The sequence below is a fragment of the Colossoma macropomum genome, unplaced genomic scaffold (assembly GCF_904425465.1).
Source record: "Colossoma macropomum unplaced genomic scaffold, Colossoma_macropomum, whole genome shotgun sequence".
Taxonomy (NCBI): domain Eukaryota; kingdom Metazoa; phylum Chordata; class Actinopteri; order Characiformes; family Serrasalmidae; genus Colossoma; species Colossoma macropomum.
Window position 1 is genome coordinate 237,196 of NW_023494804.1, and position 19,362 is coordinate 256,557.

Here is a 19,362-nt window from a genome sequence, read left to right on the forward strand (position 1 = left end):
CAGTTTCCATAAATTTTGGCGTGAAAACCTCACATGACTTTTGTCTATGAATTGATTTGAAATGGTCATGTCTGGTCAGTCCGTTGTTGTTTAGTGAAGTAAATATCTACGAAGAGCAATGTTTCATTTATTATTCTTTGAACTATGAAAGTTGGTTTTAAATTTATTATTTTAATGCGTCATAAGGTTGCATACAGATTAATTTGTTGATGCATCATTTTCGTTCTTGTGTAGTCGACTGACATTTTGAGCCAATGCACATTATAACCAACGCATCATGTTTTCATTCTATTGCTCAGCGAATTTCAGCACCACTTTTTCAGGACAGCTCCAGGCAGATTGAAATTCCAGAAATTTTGTGTTTTTTAACACTGCTTTGTGTGTTTATGTACTAGTTATTTGATATGCTGTCGGATAATTATATCTATTTTTGGCAACAAATTGCTCATCCAAGACTTTGATTTTATCTGTTGCCTGTTGCTTAGCTGATACTAAGTCCAGGTGGTGATCAAAATATTTTGGTGGTGGACCTGAGTTTTGCAGAGATTATTTAGAACATGAAGATGAAATGTAAATCTTCTAGTTCAACCTGATTCTCCAACGTTGCAAAGGGCTTGCTGTAGTATATTTCAAACCTTAGGTCGTATCCTCTTTTTAAATAAAGGCTTAAAGATTTCGCAAATCTCTGAAATGACACCATTAGATGTGCATGATCGCCCGATTGTCTGGTAACTTAAACGTGCATTTGTTGTGTTGTCCAAACAGTTTTGCGGAAGTTGATAATAACATCAAAATTACATGGGTTTGTCAATGCTTTACTGAGTGGAGTCAGTTACAATGCGGAAGGTGATTCTTCTCTTTCCAGCACCGTCAGTGCTGTACAGCACTAAACAGTTTGACAAAAAAAGTCAGTTATATTAAACATATACATGCTTACCTTGTTGACTTTTCAGGAAATATTACATATTTTCATTGTTTATCATTTTAAGTTACGCTTTTGTGTTTTCCTGCGGCTTCCTGGCTAAAACTGAACTAGATCAGCTTTCATTTTTTATTCAAACTGAATTCGACAAGTGCTACTGAGATATCTTGAACTATTTATTTATTTATTTATTTATTTATTTATTTTCTTAGGTATTCATTCTATAAGGTGAAGTTACACACATTTGTATTTCTTAATGTCATTATTTTGTACTTTTGCCAATATTTGGCAAGGGAAGTTTTGTAATTCCTAATTCTGACTCAAAGTGACGCTGTTTAACAACGATAGGCTCCCTCTGTATGTGTCCGCCTTAGACTCGCCCACACCACCCTGAATAATGAGAGACGAACAAGCTTTCCAGTCGCGTTATGAGAGTCTCCGTCGTCTGAGTGGAATATTTTCGTGTATTGCTTTGATATCAATAGAATCCGGATCTACATTTGATGACTGCTGACTGAAAGCATTGAAAGTCTGGACTGGATATTATTTTTGAAAGATCTTCTCTGCAGATTAGAAAAGTCGCCATTGCAGTGATGTGGCGCACGGTATTGTTCTTCGTCGTCCTTTCTTCTCACTCCGTGCTCGGCCAGGTCACTTACTCCATTCCGGAGGAAATGCCAAAAGGATCTATGGTTGGAAATATCGCGCAGGATTTGGGTTTGGACTTAAAGAGACTGAAATCTGGGAAAGCGCGCATCTTTACGGTGGACAGCACGGAATACATCGAGCTGAATAAAGAGAGGGGGGCGCTTCTCATCAAGGAAAAAATAGATCGTGAGTCTCTTTGTGCAGAAACGACTCCCTGTGCTTTACATTTGCAGATGATTCTAGAGAATCCGATGGAATTATATTCTATTACCGTCGAAATCACGGATATAAATGATAACGCTCCGTTTTTCCAGACAGAGGAAATCAGGTTTGAGATTAGCGAGTCGGCTGTAACGGGCGCCAGATTCACGCTAGAGAGAGCAATAGATGTGGACGTTGGTACCAATGGCCTTCAGAGCTACTCTCTAAAACCAACAGATCACTTTGTTTTAGAATTACAGAGTCAGACAGACGGAGATAAGAGCGTTGAAATGATTTTACAAAAACCTCTTGATAGAGAAAAACAAGAAAGAATCACATTGTTACTGACAGCGAATGATGGAGGTGAACCGGTGCTGTCTGGTTCAGTGAAAATACACATTACAGTTCTAGATGTTAATGATAACGCTCCTGTATTTACGCAAAAAGTGTATAAAGCTATATTATCAGAAAACGCAGCTAAGGGCACAAAATTAGTGACTGTAAGCGCCTCTGATGCAGATGAAGGGTCTAACGGGCGAATATCATACTACATGTCAAAAAAGTTCGGCAGTTTGTCAGATTTGTTTGTCGTGGATCAAAATAGTGGTGAGGTCGTTTTAAACGGTCACGTTGATTTTGAAAAATCGAGCCATTATCAGCTTGAAATTCAAGCTAAAGATCAAGGAGGACTTTCTGACTCGTGTAAATTAATTGTTGATGTGTTAGATGTTAATGATAACACACCATCCATTAACATTCTTTCCATGTCAAATTCTATATCGGAAATATCTAAACCTGGGACTGTTGTTGCTATGATGAATGTAAATGATCCAGATTCAGGGACAAATGGTCAAATTCACTGCACGATCAGTGAGAATATTCCCTTTGCTATCACTTCACCATCCAATAATATATTTAGTCTGCGCACAGAACAGGAACTGGACAGGGAGAGAGAGTCTGAGTACAACATCACTGTGCTGTGCTCTGATGAGGGAGTTCCCTCACTGTCCAGCAGCGCTTCTCTCCGTTTACTCCTTTCAGATGTGAATGATAATGCTCCTGTCTTTGAGAGAAGGAGCTACGAGGCCTTTGTGCTCGAGAACAACACGCCAGGTGTCTCTATCTTCACAGTGAAGGCCAGTGACGCAGACTCGAACCAGAATGCGCGCGTTTCTTACATTTTAGACGACAGCACTGTTAATGGGGTTCCTGTATCATCATATGTGTCAGTCAGTGCTGATAGTGGAGTCATTAATGCCGTGCGCTCTTTCGACTACGAGCAGTTAAAGGACTTCCATTTCCGCGTCAAAGCGCAGGATGGAGGCTCCCCTCCACTCAGTAGTAACGTGACAGTGAGGATCAAAATCCAAGACCAGAACGACAACGCTCCTCAGGTTCTGTACCCAGTACAGACTGGTGGCTCTATGGTGGCTGAGATTGTGCCTCGTTCAGCAGATGTTGGCTATCTGGTGACTAAAGTGGTGGCTGTTGATGTGGACTCTGGACAGAATGCCTGGCTCTCCTACAAACTCCAGAAAGCCACAGACAGGGCGCTGTTTGAAGTGGGCCCACAGAATGGAGAGATACGGACTGTGCGCCAGGTGACTGATAAAGATGCAGTGAAACAGAAGCTCACTGTTGTTGTGGAGGATAACGGACAGCCGTCTCGCTCAGCTGTAGTGAACATCAATGTAGCTGTAGCGGACAGTTTCCCTGAAGTGGTCTCGGAGTTCTCGGACTTTACGCACAGCAAAGAATACAACGATAACCTGACTTTTTACTTAGTTTTAGCTCTGGCTGCTGTTTCTTTCCTTTTCATTACTACTGTAGTAGTTATAATATCAGTGAAGATCTACAGATGGAGACAGTCTCGTATTTTCTATCAGTCCAGTCTCCCAGTTATTCCGTACTATCCACCCGGTTACGCAGACACAGGAGTTACTGGAACTCTGCCGCACATGTACAATTATGACGTCTGTATGACGACAAACTCGAGGAAAAGTGACTGTAAATATTCGACACTTGGTGGACAGAGTGTTTTAGTGGTGGACCCAAGTTTTACAGAGACCATGAAGCGCGCGCTGAAGGAAAATAATCTTCTAGAAGATTCTGATTCTCCAGATTTGGTAAGAGCTTGCTCTAATACTTTTTTGACCACAAAGATATTGTGATAATTTCAACACGAGCATAGACCGTCATTTTTTTACGCATTACGTTAGTACATTCTGATGCAGTGAGGTAAATTTGTACATTGCGTAGTATTGCATTTATTTCCACTGAAACATCATGTGCTGCTTTAAATTTCCTCAATTCAATGTGTAAATTCGCGCACATCAATCAAGTTTTAAATCACGTCGGATAAGTGTTCCTGATGCAGGTTTTCGTTTATGAAACGTCTTTTATCCAAGTGCAATCAACTGACATATTCAAGTCATCTGAAGCCAAAGCACACTGTTTTCATTCCACGGTTCAGCGAATGTCAGCACCATTTTTTTTCTGGACAGCTCCAAACGTCTTGATATTACAGGAAGTTCAGCCGTTACTACATGCAGACCTAACAACTTTAGCTGACATTTTGTGTCATGCCATGTTTTAGTGGATAATAATATATTCATGCAAGATTTCGATTTCGACTTCCTTTTCTGTGGTTATGCTGGTACATAATGCATCGCAAGTTTTCTCTCATAATTCATATTGGTGACGCAAACTTTTCGGTCGTGGAGCCGAGTCTTACAGCGACTTGAAGAAAATATATTTTAATAGAACCAGACAGTCCAAAGTTGGTAAAGGCTTGCTACAAAACATCTTTTGTTATTAGTGACTAAAAGGCATAGAATTGCACAGATCTGTGAAAGTCACCATTGGATGGCCATATGATTTGGACGATTTCAAATATTTTTCCTGTCCAAGTCTCAGTAAACAAACCTGACTTTGCTATTTTGTTTACATTTATTACTTTTTTCAAAAGCGTTTGACATTTCTATAATATGTACTGGAGTACATTACAGCGTGGCAGATAGTTCCCTTCGCTTCAGCACCACTAGTGTTGGACAGCACAAACTAGTTTTAAATCTAAGTCAGTTGTATCAAACTTACACATGCTTTCTTTTGACTTTCTAGAAAATACAATGTCTTTGTCTCCGTACATATTTATGAGAAATTTCTATTCAACATCAGTTATTTATTATTATTATTATTATTATTATTATTATTTACATATCTAATGCACTAGTTTGGCAAGTAAACTTGTGTAATTCCTAATTTCAACTCAACGGGACGCTGTTTATCAATTTATACGCTGCTGTGTATCTATACGCCTTAGACTCACCCCCACCACCCTGAATACTCAGAGAGAGAAAAGCTCGCCAGTCTCGATTTTTTGTGACTTCGTCATCGAGGGTGGGATATTTTCTTCTGTCGTTCTAAGATCCACATTCGATGGATCTTAGAATTGTATTTAATACCTGCTGAGTTAAAGCATTCGAAGTCTGGACTCCGATGTTATTTGTGGAGATCTTTAATGCACATTGGAAATCTCCCGTTGCAGCGATGTGGCACACGGTATTGTTCTTCGTCGTCCTTTCTTCTCACTCCGTGCTCGGCCAGGTCACTTACTCCATTCCGGAGGAAATGCCAAAAGGATCTATGGTTGGAAATATCGCTCAGGATTTGGGTTTGGACTTAAAGAGACTGAAATCTGGGAAAGCGCGCATCTTTACGGAGGACAGCACGGAATACATCGAGCTGAATAAAGAGAGGGGGGCGCTTCTCATCAAGGAGAAAATAGATCGTGAGTCTCTTTGTGCAGAAACGACTCCCTGTGCTTTACATCTGCAGATGATTCTCGAGAATCCGATGGAATTATATTCTATTACCGTCGAAATCACGGATATAAATGATAACGCTCCGTTTTTCCAGACCGAGGAAATCAGGTTTGAGATTAGCGAGTCAGCTGTAACCGGAGCTAGATTTACATTAGAGAGAGCAATAGATGTGGACGTTGGTACCAATGGGCTTCAGAGCTACTCTCTTAAACCAACAGATCACTTTGTTTTAGAATTACAGAGTCAGACAGACGGAGATAAGAGCGTAGAAATGATTTTACAAAAACCTCTTGATAGAGAAAAACAAGAGAGAATCACATTGTTACTGACAGCGAATGATGGAGGTGAACCGGTGCTGTCTGGTTCAGTGAAAATACACATTACTGTTCTAGATGCAAATGATAACGCTCCTGTATTTACGCAGAAAGTGTATAAAGCTACGTTATCTGAAAACGCCGCTAAGGGCACCAAATTAGCCACGGTAAGCGCAACTGATGCAGATGAAGGCTCCAACGGTCACATATCATATTCTATGTCAAAAACATTTGGCAGTCTGTCAGACTTATTTATCGTGGATCAATATAGTGGCGAGGTCGTTTTAAACGGTGCAGTTGATTTTGAAAAATCGAGCCATTATCAGCTTGAAATCCAAGCTAAAGACCAAGGAGGACTTTCTGACTCATGTAAATTAATTGTTGATGTGTTAGATGTTAATGATAACACACCATCCATTAACATTCTTTCCATGTCAAATTCTATATCTGAAATGTCAAAAATTGGGACTGTTGTTGCGATGATGAAAGTAAATGATCCAGATTCAGGGACCAATGGTCAAATTCACTGCACGATCAGTGAGAATATTCCCTTTGCTATCATATCACCATCCAACAACTTCTTCAGTCTGCGCACAGAGCAGGAACTGGACAGGGAGAGAGAGTCTGAGTACAACATCACTGTGCTGTGCTCTGATGAGGGAGTTCCCTCACTGTCCAGCAGCGCTTCTCTCCGTTTACTCCTTTCAGATGTGAATGATAATGCTCCTGTCTTTGAGAGAAGGAGCTACGAGGCCTTTGTGCTCGAGAACAACACACCAGGTCTCTCTGTCTTCACAGTGAAGGCCAGTGACGCAGACTCGAACCAGAATGCGCGCGTTTCTTACATTTTAGACGACAGCACTGTTAATGGGGTTCCTGTATCATCATATGTGTCAGTCAGTGCTGATAGTGGAGTCATTAATGCCGTGCGCTCTTTCGACTACGAGCAGTTAAAGGACTTCCATTTCCGCGTCAAAGCGCAGGATGGAGGCTCCCCTCCACTCAGTAGTAACGTGACAGTGACTGTTTCCATCCAAGACCAGAACGACAACGCTCCTCAGGTTCTGTACCCAGTACAGACTGGCGGCTCTGTGGTGGCTGAGATTGTGCCTCGTTCAGCAGATGTTGGCTATCTGGTGACTAAAGTGGTGGCTGTTGATGTGGACTCTGGACAGAATGCCTGGCTCTCCTACAAACTCCAGAAAGCCACAGACAGGGCGCTGTTTGAAGTGGGCCCACAGAATGGAGAGATACGGACTGTGCGCCAGGTCACTGATAAAGATGCAGTGAAACAGAAGCTCACTGTTGTTGTGGAGGATAACGGACAGCCGTCTCGCTCAGCTGTAGTGAACATCAATGTAGCTGTAGCGGACAGTTTCCCTGAAGTGGCCTCGGAGTTCTCGGACTTTACGCACAGCAAAGAATACAACGATAACCTGACTTTTTACTTAGTTTTAGCTCTGGCTGCTGTTTCTTTCCTTTTCATTACTACTGTAGTAGTTATAATATCAGTGAAGATCTACAGATGGAGACAGTCTCGTATTTTCTATCAGTCCAATCTCCCAGTTATTCCGTACTATCCACCCGGTTACGCAGACACAGGAGTTACTGGAACTCTGCCGCACATGTACAATTATGACGTTTGTATGACGACAAACTCGAGGAAAAGTGACTGTAAATATTCTACGCTTGGTGGACAGAGTGTTTTAGTGGTGGACCCGACTTTCACAGAGACTATGAAGCGCGCGATGAAGGAAAATAACTTCCTCGATGATCAGGAATCTCCAGAGTTGGTAAGAGCTTTCTGAGAAAATGGTTTTGGTTGTTGTTTATAAGATAACATTTTTGGCGTTTTACTTATTAAAGCTTTGCGTAGACGATTATTAAGGTCGCATTGAATGTTGCCATTTTTTGTCTTGATTGCTTCAGCTAAGTTGTCTTATTTTAACACAGCAGTTGTTGGACATTATCTATCTATCTATCTATCTATCTATCTATCTATCTATCTATCTATCTATCTATCTATCTATCCATCGTTGCCACATTGTTACGAGCTAATTAATCACTCTTTTGTCTGGTTTATGAAGTAGAAGTCTAAAAATCTTTAAAATGTCATACGTAATCATCATTATTTCAGGGACAGAAATACTATCTTGGCAACGGAGGCATGTGCTGAGAAAAAAAAATACTTATAGAGATATGACAGAGTGAAAAATCTTCATTTATTATTTTACTTATGTATTTATGTGTCACCTTATTTAATCTTTTACCTCCTGTACACTCAAAAAAGATGTTTTTTTTTTTTTTCAATCGTTCTTAAGTAAATGTATTTCTTTTTTCTCTATGTAGAACCATGATTTCTTAATTGAACCATTCATGTTTGAATGGTTCGTTGCTTTGTGAAATGGTTCAGTAAAGTGATGGAGACAGAGTTTTATATGGTTCTATATTGGACCTTTTTTGAAAATGGCTCTTCTGTTATGACAAGCTTGACATTTTAGCAGTAGCAGAAACATATTTAACACATTATCCATCAATCCGAAAAACTATTCCATCACAGAAAAAAATGAGGATGAAATGGTTCTATGTGGAACTCACAATTACAAATAGAACAATTGCCTTTACTACACAACCCTGAAGAACCGTCTTTAGGACGTGTTTAAAAGTGCTTTTTTTTTCAATTTCATTAGTGTTTTAATGATATTATATTTGTGAACATATTGAAATCATACAGATTAAATTATCCTTAAACATTAGTTTGTAGCTGTATGACAAACTCTTTGACTTAAATTTACATGCGTATTGGATGATCCCCTTCATACAAACCAAATCGCCTCATTTCAGCACAACAGTCGTTGGACAGCTCCTTCTTATTCCAACCCTCTTACGTCTGTATTTTACGTTCTTCTGAAGGAAGCATCTTAAAAGTTATGTGAAGTGTTTTCAAAAGCTGATCATGTCATAGAAACAATGATTTATTTGCAGAAATTTGATTATGTGAACATAAACACATAGAATAGCAAGATATTCCAGCTTTATTTATGTATTTATTTATTTAATCTGGGCCATAGTAAAAGGTCACTTTGTAGTGTTTTAGAGATTTGTAGTGCACTAACATCTTTACTATGATTTGATATATTATAAGACCTTAATTCATTGCAAAGACTTAAATTCAATCCATTTGTAATTCTTAGTTTCGACTCATAGCGACGCTGTTTGTCAAGGGAACTTCGTGTTTATGCGTATTTGCCTGAGATCCACCCACAGTATCACAGGAGAAAGAAAGAAAGGATCTCGTATCGCATATTATTCACTAAAGAAATGTTGGTCGAGCGTTAGGTCGCCTTTTTTTTAAAGATTCCTCACAAAATCCTCGTTGGACGTACTAATGACAAGAATTTAACATTCGACGAGGACATTATTGAGGATCTTCTGTACCGTCGAGAGAATGTCGTGTTCAGGGTTGTGGCGCACGGTATTGTTCTTCGTCGTCCTTTCTTCTCACTCCGTGCTCGGCCAGGTCAGTTACTCCATTCCGGAGGAGATGGTGAAAGGATCCATAGTTGGAAATATCGCTCAGGATTTGGGATTGGATTCAAAGAGACTGAAATCTGGGAAAGCGCGCATTTTTACGGTGGACAGCACGGAATACATCGAGCTGAATAAAGAGAGGGGGGCGCTTCTCATCAAGGAAAAAATAGATCGCGAGTCTCTTTGTGCTAAAACGACTCCCTGTGCTTTACATCTGCAGATGATTCTCGAGAATCCGATGGAATTATATTCTATTACGGTCGAAATCACGGATATAAATGATAACGCTCCGTTTTTCCAGACCGAGGAAATCAGGTTTGAGATCAGCGAATCAGCTGTAACCGGAGCTAGATTTACATTAGAGAGAGCAATAGATGTGGACGTTGGTACCAATGGCCTTCAGAGCTACTCTCTAAAACCAACAGATCACTTTGTTTTAGAATTACAGAGTCAGACAGACGGAGATAAGAGCGTAGAAATGATTTTACAAAAACCTCTCGATAGAGAAAAACAAGAAAGAATCACATTGTTACTGACAGCGAATGATGGAGGTGAACCGGTGCTGTCTGGTTCAGTGAAAATACACATTACTGTTCTAGATGTAAATGATAACGCTCCTGTATTTACGCAGAAAGTGTATAAAGCTACGTTATCTGAAAACGCCGCTAAGGGCACCAAATTAATGACTGTGAGCGCATCTGATGCAGACGAAGGGTCTAACGGGCGGATATCATACTATATGTCAAAAACTGTGGATAGTTTGTCAGATTTGTTTACTGTGGATCAACACAGTGGTGATGTCCTCTTAAACGGTCAAATTGATTTTGAAAAGTCAACACTTTATCAGCTTGAAATCCAAGCAAAAGACCAAGGAGGACTTACAGACTCATGTAAGGTTGTTATCGATGTTTTAGATGTGAATGACAACATGCCATCAATCAGCATCCTCTCTATTACTAGCTCTATATCTGAGATGTCTAAACCTGGGACTGTTGTTGCTATGATGAATGTAAATGATCCAGATTCAGGGACCAATGGTCAAATTCACTGCACGATCAGTGAGAGTATTCCCTTTGCTATCACTTCACCATCCAACAACTTCTTCAGTCTGCGCACAGAGCAGGAACTGGACAGGGAGAGAGAGTCTGAGTACAACATCACTGTGCTGTGCTCTGATGAGGGAGTTCCCTCACTCTCCAGCAGCGCTTCTCTCCGTTTACTCCTTTCAGATGTGAATGATAATGCTCCTGTCTTTGAGAGAAGGAGCTACGAGGCCTTTGTGCTCGAGAACAACACACCAGGTCTCTCTATCTTCACAGTGAAGGCCAGTGACGCAGACTCGAACCAGAATGCGCGCGTTTCTTACATTTTAGATGACAGCACTGTTAATGGGGTTCCTGTATCATCATATGTGTCAGTCAGTGCTGATAGTGGAGTCATTAATGCCGTGCGCTCTTTCGACTACGAGCAGTTAAAGGACTTCCATTTCCGCGTCAAAGCGCAGGATGGAGGCTCCCCTCCACTCAGTAGTAACGTGACAGTGAGGATCAAAATCCAAGACCAGAACGACAACGCTCCTCAGGTTCTGTACCCAGTACAGACTGGCGGCTCTGTGGTGGCTGAGATTGTGCCTCGTTCAGCAGATGTTGGCTATCTGGTGACTAAAGTGGTGGCTGTTGATGTGGACTCTGGACAGAATGCCTGGCTCTCCTACAAACTCCAGAAAGCCACAGACAGGGCGCTGTTTGAAGTGGGCCCACAGAATGGAGAGATACGGACTGTGCGCCAGGTCACTGATAAAGATGCAGTGAAACAGAAGCTCACTGTTGTTGTGGAGGATAACGGACAGCCGTCTCGCTCAGCTGTAGTCAACATCAATGTAGCTGTAGCGGACAGTTTCCCTGAAGTGGTCTCGGAGTTCTCGGACTTTACGCACAGCAAAGAATACAACGATAACCTGACTTTTTACTTAGTTTTAGCTCTGGCTGCTGTTTCTTTCCTTTTCATTACTACTGTAGTAGTTATAATATCAGTGAAGATCTACAGATGGAGACAGTCTCGTATTTTCTATCAGTCCAGTCTCCCAGTTATTCCGTACTATCCACCCGGTTACGCAGACACAGGAGTTACTGGAACTCTGCCGCACATGTACAATTATGACGTTTGTATGACGACAAACTCGAGGAAAAGTGACTGTAAATATTCTACACTTGGTGGACAGAGTGTTTTAGTGGTGGACCCGAGTTTTACAGAGACTATGAAGCGCGCGATGAAGGAAAATAACTTCCTCGATGGTCAGGACTCTCCAGAGTTGGTAAGAGCTTTCTGAGAAATTGGTTTTGGTTGTTGTTTTTAGGATTTATTTCTTGGCCTGTTAATGATTGAAGCTTTGTGTAGAACATAATCAAAGTCTGGTTATTTGTTGCCTAAGCTAAGTTTTGTGACGGAACCACTTTGATTACTTGCTTTTTTGTCTTGATAGCTTGAACACATATCAATCTGAAGAGGTATTTCATCATACAGAAAGCCTACTGATGATGAAATTGTTCAATATACAACTGGTTAGAAATAGAACCATTGCCTTTACTAAAGAACCCTAAAGAACCATCTTTATGATGTGTGTAGTATTCACTTTTTCGAATTTTATTTGTTTTTGATTATATTATTTTTGTGAACATACTGAAATCATACAGATTAACTTCTCCTTAAACGTTAATTTCCAGCTATATGACAATCTTTTTGACTTAAATTTAAATGACGTTTGTAAGATCCCCATGAAACAAACAAAATCGCCTCATTTCAGTACAACAACAATCGCTGGACAGCTCCTTCTCTTTTCCTCTTACGTCTGTTTTTAACGTCCTCCTGAAGGAAGAATCTCAAAAGTTTTGTGAAGTGTTTTCAAATCCTGATCACATCATGGAAACAGATTATTTGTGGAAATGTGTTGTTGTAAACATAAACAGGTAAAATAATGAAACAGCTGTAGTGAACAGCTGTAGTGAACATTTAATGTAGCTGTAGCGTACAGTTTCCCTGAATTGGTGCCAGAGTTTATAGACCCTTTTAACGATAAATACTATGATTCCAATTTAATAGTTTATTAAGTTTTGGCTCTTGCTGCAGTTTTTATCCTCCTCATTTTCTCAATAATTTCTGTAAAACTATACAGATCGAGGCAGAAAATATTGTTCTATAAGTCTGCTGCAAACCTTCCAGTGATTCCTTTTTAACCACCAGGATATGCTGATGAGACTCTACAGCATTTATATAATTATGAAGTGTGTGGAACCACTGACTCTCTTATGAGTGATATGAAGTAGGTCAGGCCATACAGTTGAAACTCCCTGGCGCGAATGAGTCATGTGGGCACCATGCAGAGAGAAAACAGGGCGCAGGAGGATTCTGAGCTAACTTTAGAGGTGAAGCTTCCATGTTCACTCTTTTTAACAGTTTGAAGTCTATTTCACTCTGTATTTCAGGAGGCAGTGTCTAGTGTTAAAAGCGGAATTTCCAAAATGTCTCTGATATTAAATTGTTAACATGTATCAAAAACATTCAGAATGGTTTAATTCGAAATGCTCTGTTTTAGAGAAAGTTACCAAGTCAGAACTGTAGAACTGTTCTCAGCGGTGTTGAGAGGAACCAGACATCTGAAGAGTTTATTGCCTCTAAAAGCTCCCTCACAGAATGTTATTACAACAGATGGTTATGTAAGCTCTGTCTGATGCTTGAGACATGAGCAAAAGAGCATTTTTTTTCTGATTTACCACTATTTCACCATCATCAACATTCCTCATAAAACTCAGAAGACACTTGTAGAATCACTGATGATTTTGACTAGTAAATAAAATGACTATATTTATATTGTAGACATAGCGACCTCTGGTTCCTATCACCACCACAGTAAAGCAGTGTTCATCAGCAATTTGTCATCAATGAACTGTTTCACCTGAAACAATTCTGAATGATTTTAAACCACTTTGAATGAGTTTGTTTACTCAGTGATTTAATTATGCAGACATTTGGCAGATTTCCACTTTAATATTCTCATTTGATTTTGTATCAACCGTGTATGGCTTTCATGCTTAAAAACAAACAAACAAGCGAACAACAAATAAATAAGTAAATAAGTAAATAAATAAATAAATAAATAAATAAATAAATCCTGACTTAAAGCATCAATGGCACGTGTATATATAAATTAATCAGAGCAATCACACCAAAATACATAAAAATAAATAAATAAATACTACTACTACTACTACTACTAATAATAATAATAATAATAATAATAATAATAATAATAACTATTGTTATTGGACTCAAATTGTTGTCTTTATAGTTTATCTCCAATAATTTATATTTGAATGTCTCAATTGGTCTCGTTTCAATCTTCACTGCAATACTTTATCTGACCTCTAGATGCCGCTGTTCATCGCATGTATCATTGCGCTTTTATTTCCTTCGACTCTGCCTTCAGCATAAAGCAATACGACACATTCATTCTCTCCGCACATTGTTATTTTGCCCATCTTTCATGGAAAGCTCGATCATCAGTCTTTGTTTTTATACGTTTTAATGCCATCAGAATAAAGAATTCCGTGGACTAAGTGTTCCGAAAGCATCGTACCAGCATTTGTTTTGGAATATTTCATCTTCGTCTTTGTTGGACTATTCGGCCGCTGAAAATGGAGACGGGAGAAAAAGGCTGGCTGCTGGGATGGCAGCTGTGGAGAGTATTTGTTCTGGCGTTGTTTGCTGATCTCGTATCCGGGCAAATTCGATATTCCATACCTGAAGAAATGTCTGTGGGGTCTTTTGTTGGAAATATTGCAGCGGATCTTGGACTCGAACCGAAGAGGCTGATAGCAGGGAAAGCTCGTGTGTTCACCGCGGGCGGCAGTGAGTACGTGGGACTGGACAGGGAGAAAGGGCAGCTGGTTGTGAAGGAAAGGATAGATAGGGAGCAATTGTGCGGAGAGATATCTGCATGCAGTCTCAGTTTTGAGGTGATTCTAGATAACCCGATGGAGCTCTATCGCGTTACAGTGGACATACTCGACATAAATGACAATAGCCCTTCATTTCCGAGGGGCGAGATAGAGCTGGAAATCAGCGAGGTGGCTGTACCTGGTGCGCGTTTTCCTTTAGAGAGCGCGATAGATCCAGATGTAGGTTTAAATGCATTACAGAAATATACTCTGCATCCCATCGATCGTTTTAATCTGAATATTAAAAATAGCGCAGACGGCACAAAACATGTCGAAATGGTTCTCCAAACTGCGCTGGATAGAGAAACGAATGCGCACCATCATTTGACGTTGACTGCGTTTGATGGTGGAAAACCCCAAAGATCTGCCACTGTTAAAATAAATATTGTAATACTTGACGCCAACGATAACGCCCCCGTGTTTAGCCAGTCCTCTTATAAGGCATTTGTTCCTGAAAACGCAGTGAAAGGTACGCTCGTGACGACAGTTAGCGCGACGGATGCTGATGAGTCCAGTCACAGTATAGAGTATTATTTTGAGCACGCGACCTCTGCAGCAAAAGCCTTATTTTCTGTTGATAAAGATTCAGGTGAGATAAAAGTCATAGGTGATATAGATTACGAAAAACACAAGCAGTTTACTATCAAAGTCAAGGCAAAAGATCAAGGAGGGCTGACGGACACGAGCGAAATAGTGATTGACGTCATTGATGTAAACGATAACTCTCCGAAAATAACCATCATGTCCTTCTCCAGTGCTGTGTCTGAAGACGCAGCGCCCGGTACAGTGATAGCCATGATAAACGTCCAAGACCTTGACTCTGGCGACAACGGTAGAGTCGCGTGTTCTATTGATCTTAACTCTCCATTCAAAATTGTATCTTCATTAACCAATTACTACAACCTCGTGACAGATTCAGCACTGGACAGAGAACAGACCATAGGCTATAACATAACTATAACTGCAGTAGACGCAGGAAACCCGCCTCTTTCGAGCAAGGAGCTCCTGTCCATAAAGATATCAGATGTGAATGATCATGCGCCTCAGTTTGAGCAGGAAAGCTATAATGCTTATGTCATGGAGAATAACCCTGCTTCCATGTCCGTCCTCACTGTTAAAGCAGATGATGCTGACTGGGGACCAAACGCGAGGGTATCTTATTATCTTATTGATGGAGATTTGAATGGGGCACCTATAGCATCACACATCTCCATAAATGCAGACAGTGGAGTAATTTATGCAGTAAAATCTTTCGATTATGAGCAATTAAAATCATTCAAAATTCAAGTTAGAGCTCAAGATGGAGGCTCACCTCCAATGTCAAGCAATGCAACACTGAACATATTTTATTCAAGACCAGAACGACAACGCTCCTCAGGTTCTGTACCCAGTACAGACTGGTGGCTCTGTGGTGGCTGAGATTGTGCCTCGTTCAGCAGATGTTGGCTATCTGGTGACTAAAGTGGTGGCTGTTGATGTGGACTCTGGACAGAATGCCTGGCTCTCCTACAAACTCCAGAAAGCCACAGACAGGGCGCTGTTTGAAGTGGGCCCACAGAATGGAGAGATACGGACTGTGCGCCAGGTGACTGATAAAGATGCAGTGAAACAGAAGCTCACTGTTGTTGTGGAGGATAACGGACAGCCGTCTCGCTCAGCTGTAGTGAACATCAACGTAGCTGTAGCGGACAGTTTCCCTGAAGTGCTGTCAGAGTTTACAGACTTCACTTATGACAAGGATTACAATGACAATATGACTTTCTACTTAGTCTTGGCTCTGGCTGCAGTTTCTGTGCTCTTCATTTTCTCAATCATTGCAATCATTTCAGTGAAAATCTACAGATGGAGGCAGAAAAGATTGTTTTATAAGTCAGCTGCAAACCTTCCAGTTATTCCTTATTACCCACCAGGATATGCTGATGGCACTTTGCAGCATTTATATAATTATGAGGTGTGCGGAACCACTGACTCACGGATGAGTGACATAAAGTTTGTCAGGCCATATAGCCAGAGCACACTGGGCAGCATGAGCCGCATGGGGACCGTGCAGAGAGAAAAAAGGGAGAAGGAGGATACTGAGCTGCTTTCAGAGGTGAGGCATGAAGGAGCTAATCAGAATCTACTGCTGCAGGCATGTAGTCTCTTTATTTATTTATTTAAAAAAGGTTCATCATGCTGCCTCTTACTGAACATTGTCTCTAATATAGTTCTAACAGAACTCCGTCAGGCATAACATTATGACCACCTCCTTGTTTCTACGCTCATTGTCCATTTTATCAGCTCCACTTACTATATAGGTGCACTTTGTAGTTCTACAGTTACAGACTGTAGTCCATCTGTTTCTCTGCATACTTTGTTAGCCCCCTTTTACCCTGTTCTTCAGTGGTCAGGACCCCCATGGACCCTCACAGAGCAGGTACTATTTGGGTGGTGGATCATTCTCAGCACTGCAGTAACACTGACGTGGTGGTGGTGTGTTAGTGTGTGTTGCACTGGTCTGAGTGGATCAGACACAGCAGTGTTGCTGGAGTTTTTAGACACTGTGTCCACTCACTGTCCACTCTATTAGACACTCCTACCTTGTCAGTCCATCTTGTAGATGTAAAGTCAGAGACGATAGCTCATCTGCTGCTGCACAGTTTGTGTAGGTCATCCTCTAGTCCTTTATCAGTGGTCACAGGACACTGTCCACAGGACGCTGTTGGCTGGATGTTTTTGGTTGGTGGACTATTCTCAGTCCAGCAGTGACACTGAGGTGTTTAAAAACTCCAGCAGCACTGCTGTGTCTGATCCACTCAGACCAGCGCAACACACACTAACACACCACGACCATGTCAGTGTTACTGCAGTGCTGAGAATGACTCACCATCCAAATAATACCTGCTCTGTGAGGGTCCATGGGGGTCATAATGTTATGCCTGATCAGTGTATATCCATGCTGATGGTCTTATTTCGCTGGTTCTGCTATTAAATCGCTGTTCATAATAAGCTGTACATCTTGACTGTTTAGTTTTTCTTATATAATAATCAGTATTATGTATAAAAGATCTGTACATTTTTGCTTGTGTGCATGAGCAGGATTCCTCTTTATCCTCCTCCTCATTGGCCTACGGTGGCCTTCTTGCTCAAGCACATCACAGCACTGGAGCACACTGACCCAGTTTTCACTCAAAGCACATGCCACCCACCCCCCTCCCATCCCTTACACACATGCACTGCTCTAATACTCACCAGCTTTCTGTATCCTATTTGTAGATTTTCCTTATAAACTGTGTTTTATATTATTTCATTATACAGATTTATTTAGAAAGAAAAGGGCAAATACTCAGCTAACACAAAATAGCATCATGTGGGATCAGTTCAGTATCTCTTTCACTCATTATCAAGCAGCATCTCTGTCGTGCAGTGATGAATACACACCACAGACAGAGCTCTTTTGTCTGCTTTTAGGATAGAATGCCTTTCACATCACTTCCATACTGAACGAGCCTTTTCAGTGATAAAACAGCCAATGCCACACTCTATATTAGCTCTGAATTCATTTTCATCTGCATTTATAACTATATGTTTTTGGCTGTTGAGCTTTTTGGGGAACTGGGAGTGGCATTACAGCAACCAGGCTTCTATGAGACCAGACAGCATCATGTTTGTGTTTCAGACCGCTTAAACCACTAAATCCATCACTGAGTCTGAATTGCACTGAATAGCCAACATAGCACAGCCTTTTTTATGTCTATGTTTTGCAGTTACTACTCATTAGTAGACTCAGTTATGAATTTGTTAAAGCTGTTGAACAGTTATTAGTATGGGCAAAATCTGATTTTGTTCATCTGTTGTTTTTTTGGCTTGTGCTACAGTGGCATCAATAGCTTTGCTGTTTCTTGGATTATAACGCTGGTGTATGTGAGAGCTGCTGCTGTGCCAGTTCCTTTTGGTTTCCATGGTAACACGTTTCAGTTCTCTCTTAAAGACATACTTACACTGCGACCATTACTCTGGGGATGTTGCAGAGAGATCAGTGCGTAATCCAGGTCATGTTGCTCCACATGTATATCCTTTTCTATAAACACAAACAGAGCTCAGTTTCCAGCTCTTTTTCCAGCTGAAAGATGTGTTTACACTTGGTCACATAAGCTGCAGGCTGATATTTACCTGTGGGTTGAACTGAATGCAGATTTACATACTTTAATCAGAGCAGCATGTCATCGATATCCTGTATAGTGTCTATAACGTTATGTCCATAATAAGGAGCATAATAATCTGATAATCGGAAGAATATTTAATCAGCATTCAATGTATTTTATGTCTTTTCTTAAGAGGGCTGTGGCAACCTGGACTGATAGAAAGTAACACAGGGCTTTGAAGGTTTTATTTATTTATTTATTTATCTATCTATCCTAGTGTGCAGTCTGCCACACCAGAATTGTTGCTTTTCTGGATAGTTGTAAACAAATAAATCCACCCAAGTGCTGCATCTCCAAAGCACAGTTCTGTGTTACAGTCAAACAAATGTGATATCACTGCACACACAGCACTTAGAATATGCTACAAGTAGTTTTTAATTTTTTTAATTTTATTTTATTTTATTTTATTTTATTTTTTTTGAACGTGAGCATTGAACAGTTCATTTCACAGCATGACGCATCAACTTTAGTTACAACTATATGGTCAGCTTGTTTATAGAAAGACCAATTCAGCTATGTGGGTGCTGTCCAGGGTCCTGTATCTACTGTCTGGTTCATGTTACAGCTTTATAAGCTTGTAAGAGCATACTGTTGTTTTCTTCTTCGTCTTCTTCTTCTTCTTCTACTCTGAAAATGTAAACCTACTCCTCCAACAATTTAAAGCTTCAGCCACCAAATTAATCATTAGAAAGGCCTGTCTAATGCCACACTTTTTATTCCCATGGTGCAGATAATTGTTGTGGT

The 19,362-nt window shown here is 40.5% G+C and overlaps 1 protein-coding gene and 4 pseudogenes across 23 annotated transcripts in view; all 5 read left to right on the forward strand.

Annotated features, from left to right (window-relative positions):
* Positions 1-19,362, forward strand: part of LOC118824489 (protocadherin gamma-C5-like) — a 216,995-nt gene that overhangs the window by 142,686 nt on the left and 54,947 nt on the right. The window lies entirely within an intron of this gene.
* On the forward strand, positions 1,162-3,828 carry LOC118824507 (annotated as a pseudogene).
* LOC118824500 lies at positions 5,193-7,648 on the forward strand (annotated as a pseudogene).
* On the forward strand, positions 8,601-11,684 carry LOC118824501 (annotated as a pseudogene).
* LOC118824985 lies at positions 13,917-17,590 on the forward strand (annotated as a pseudogene).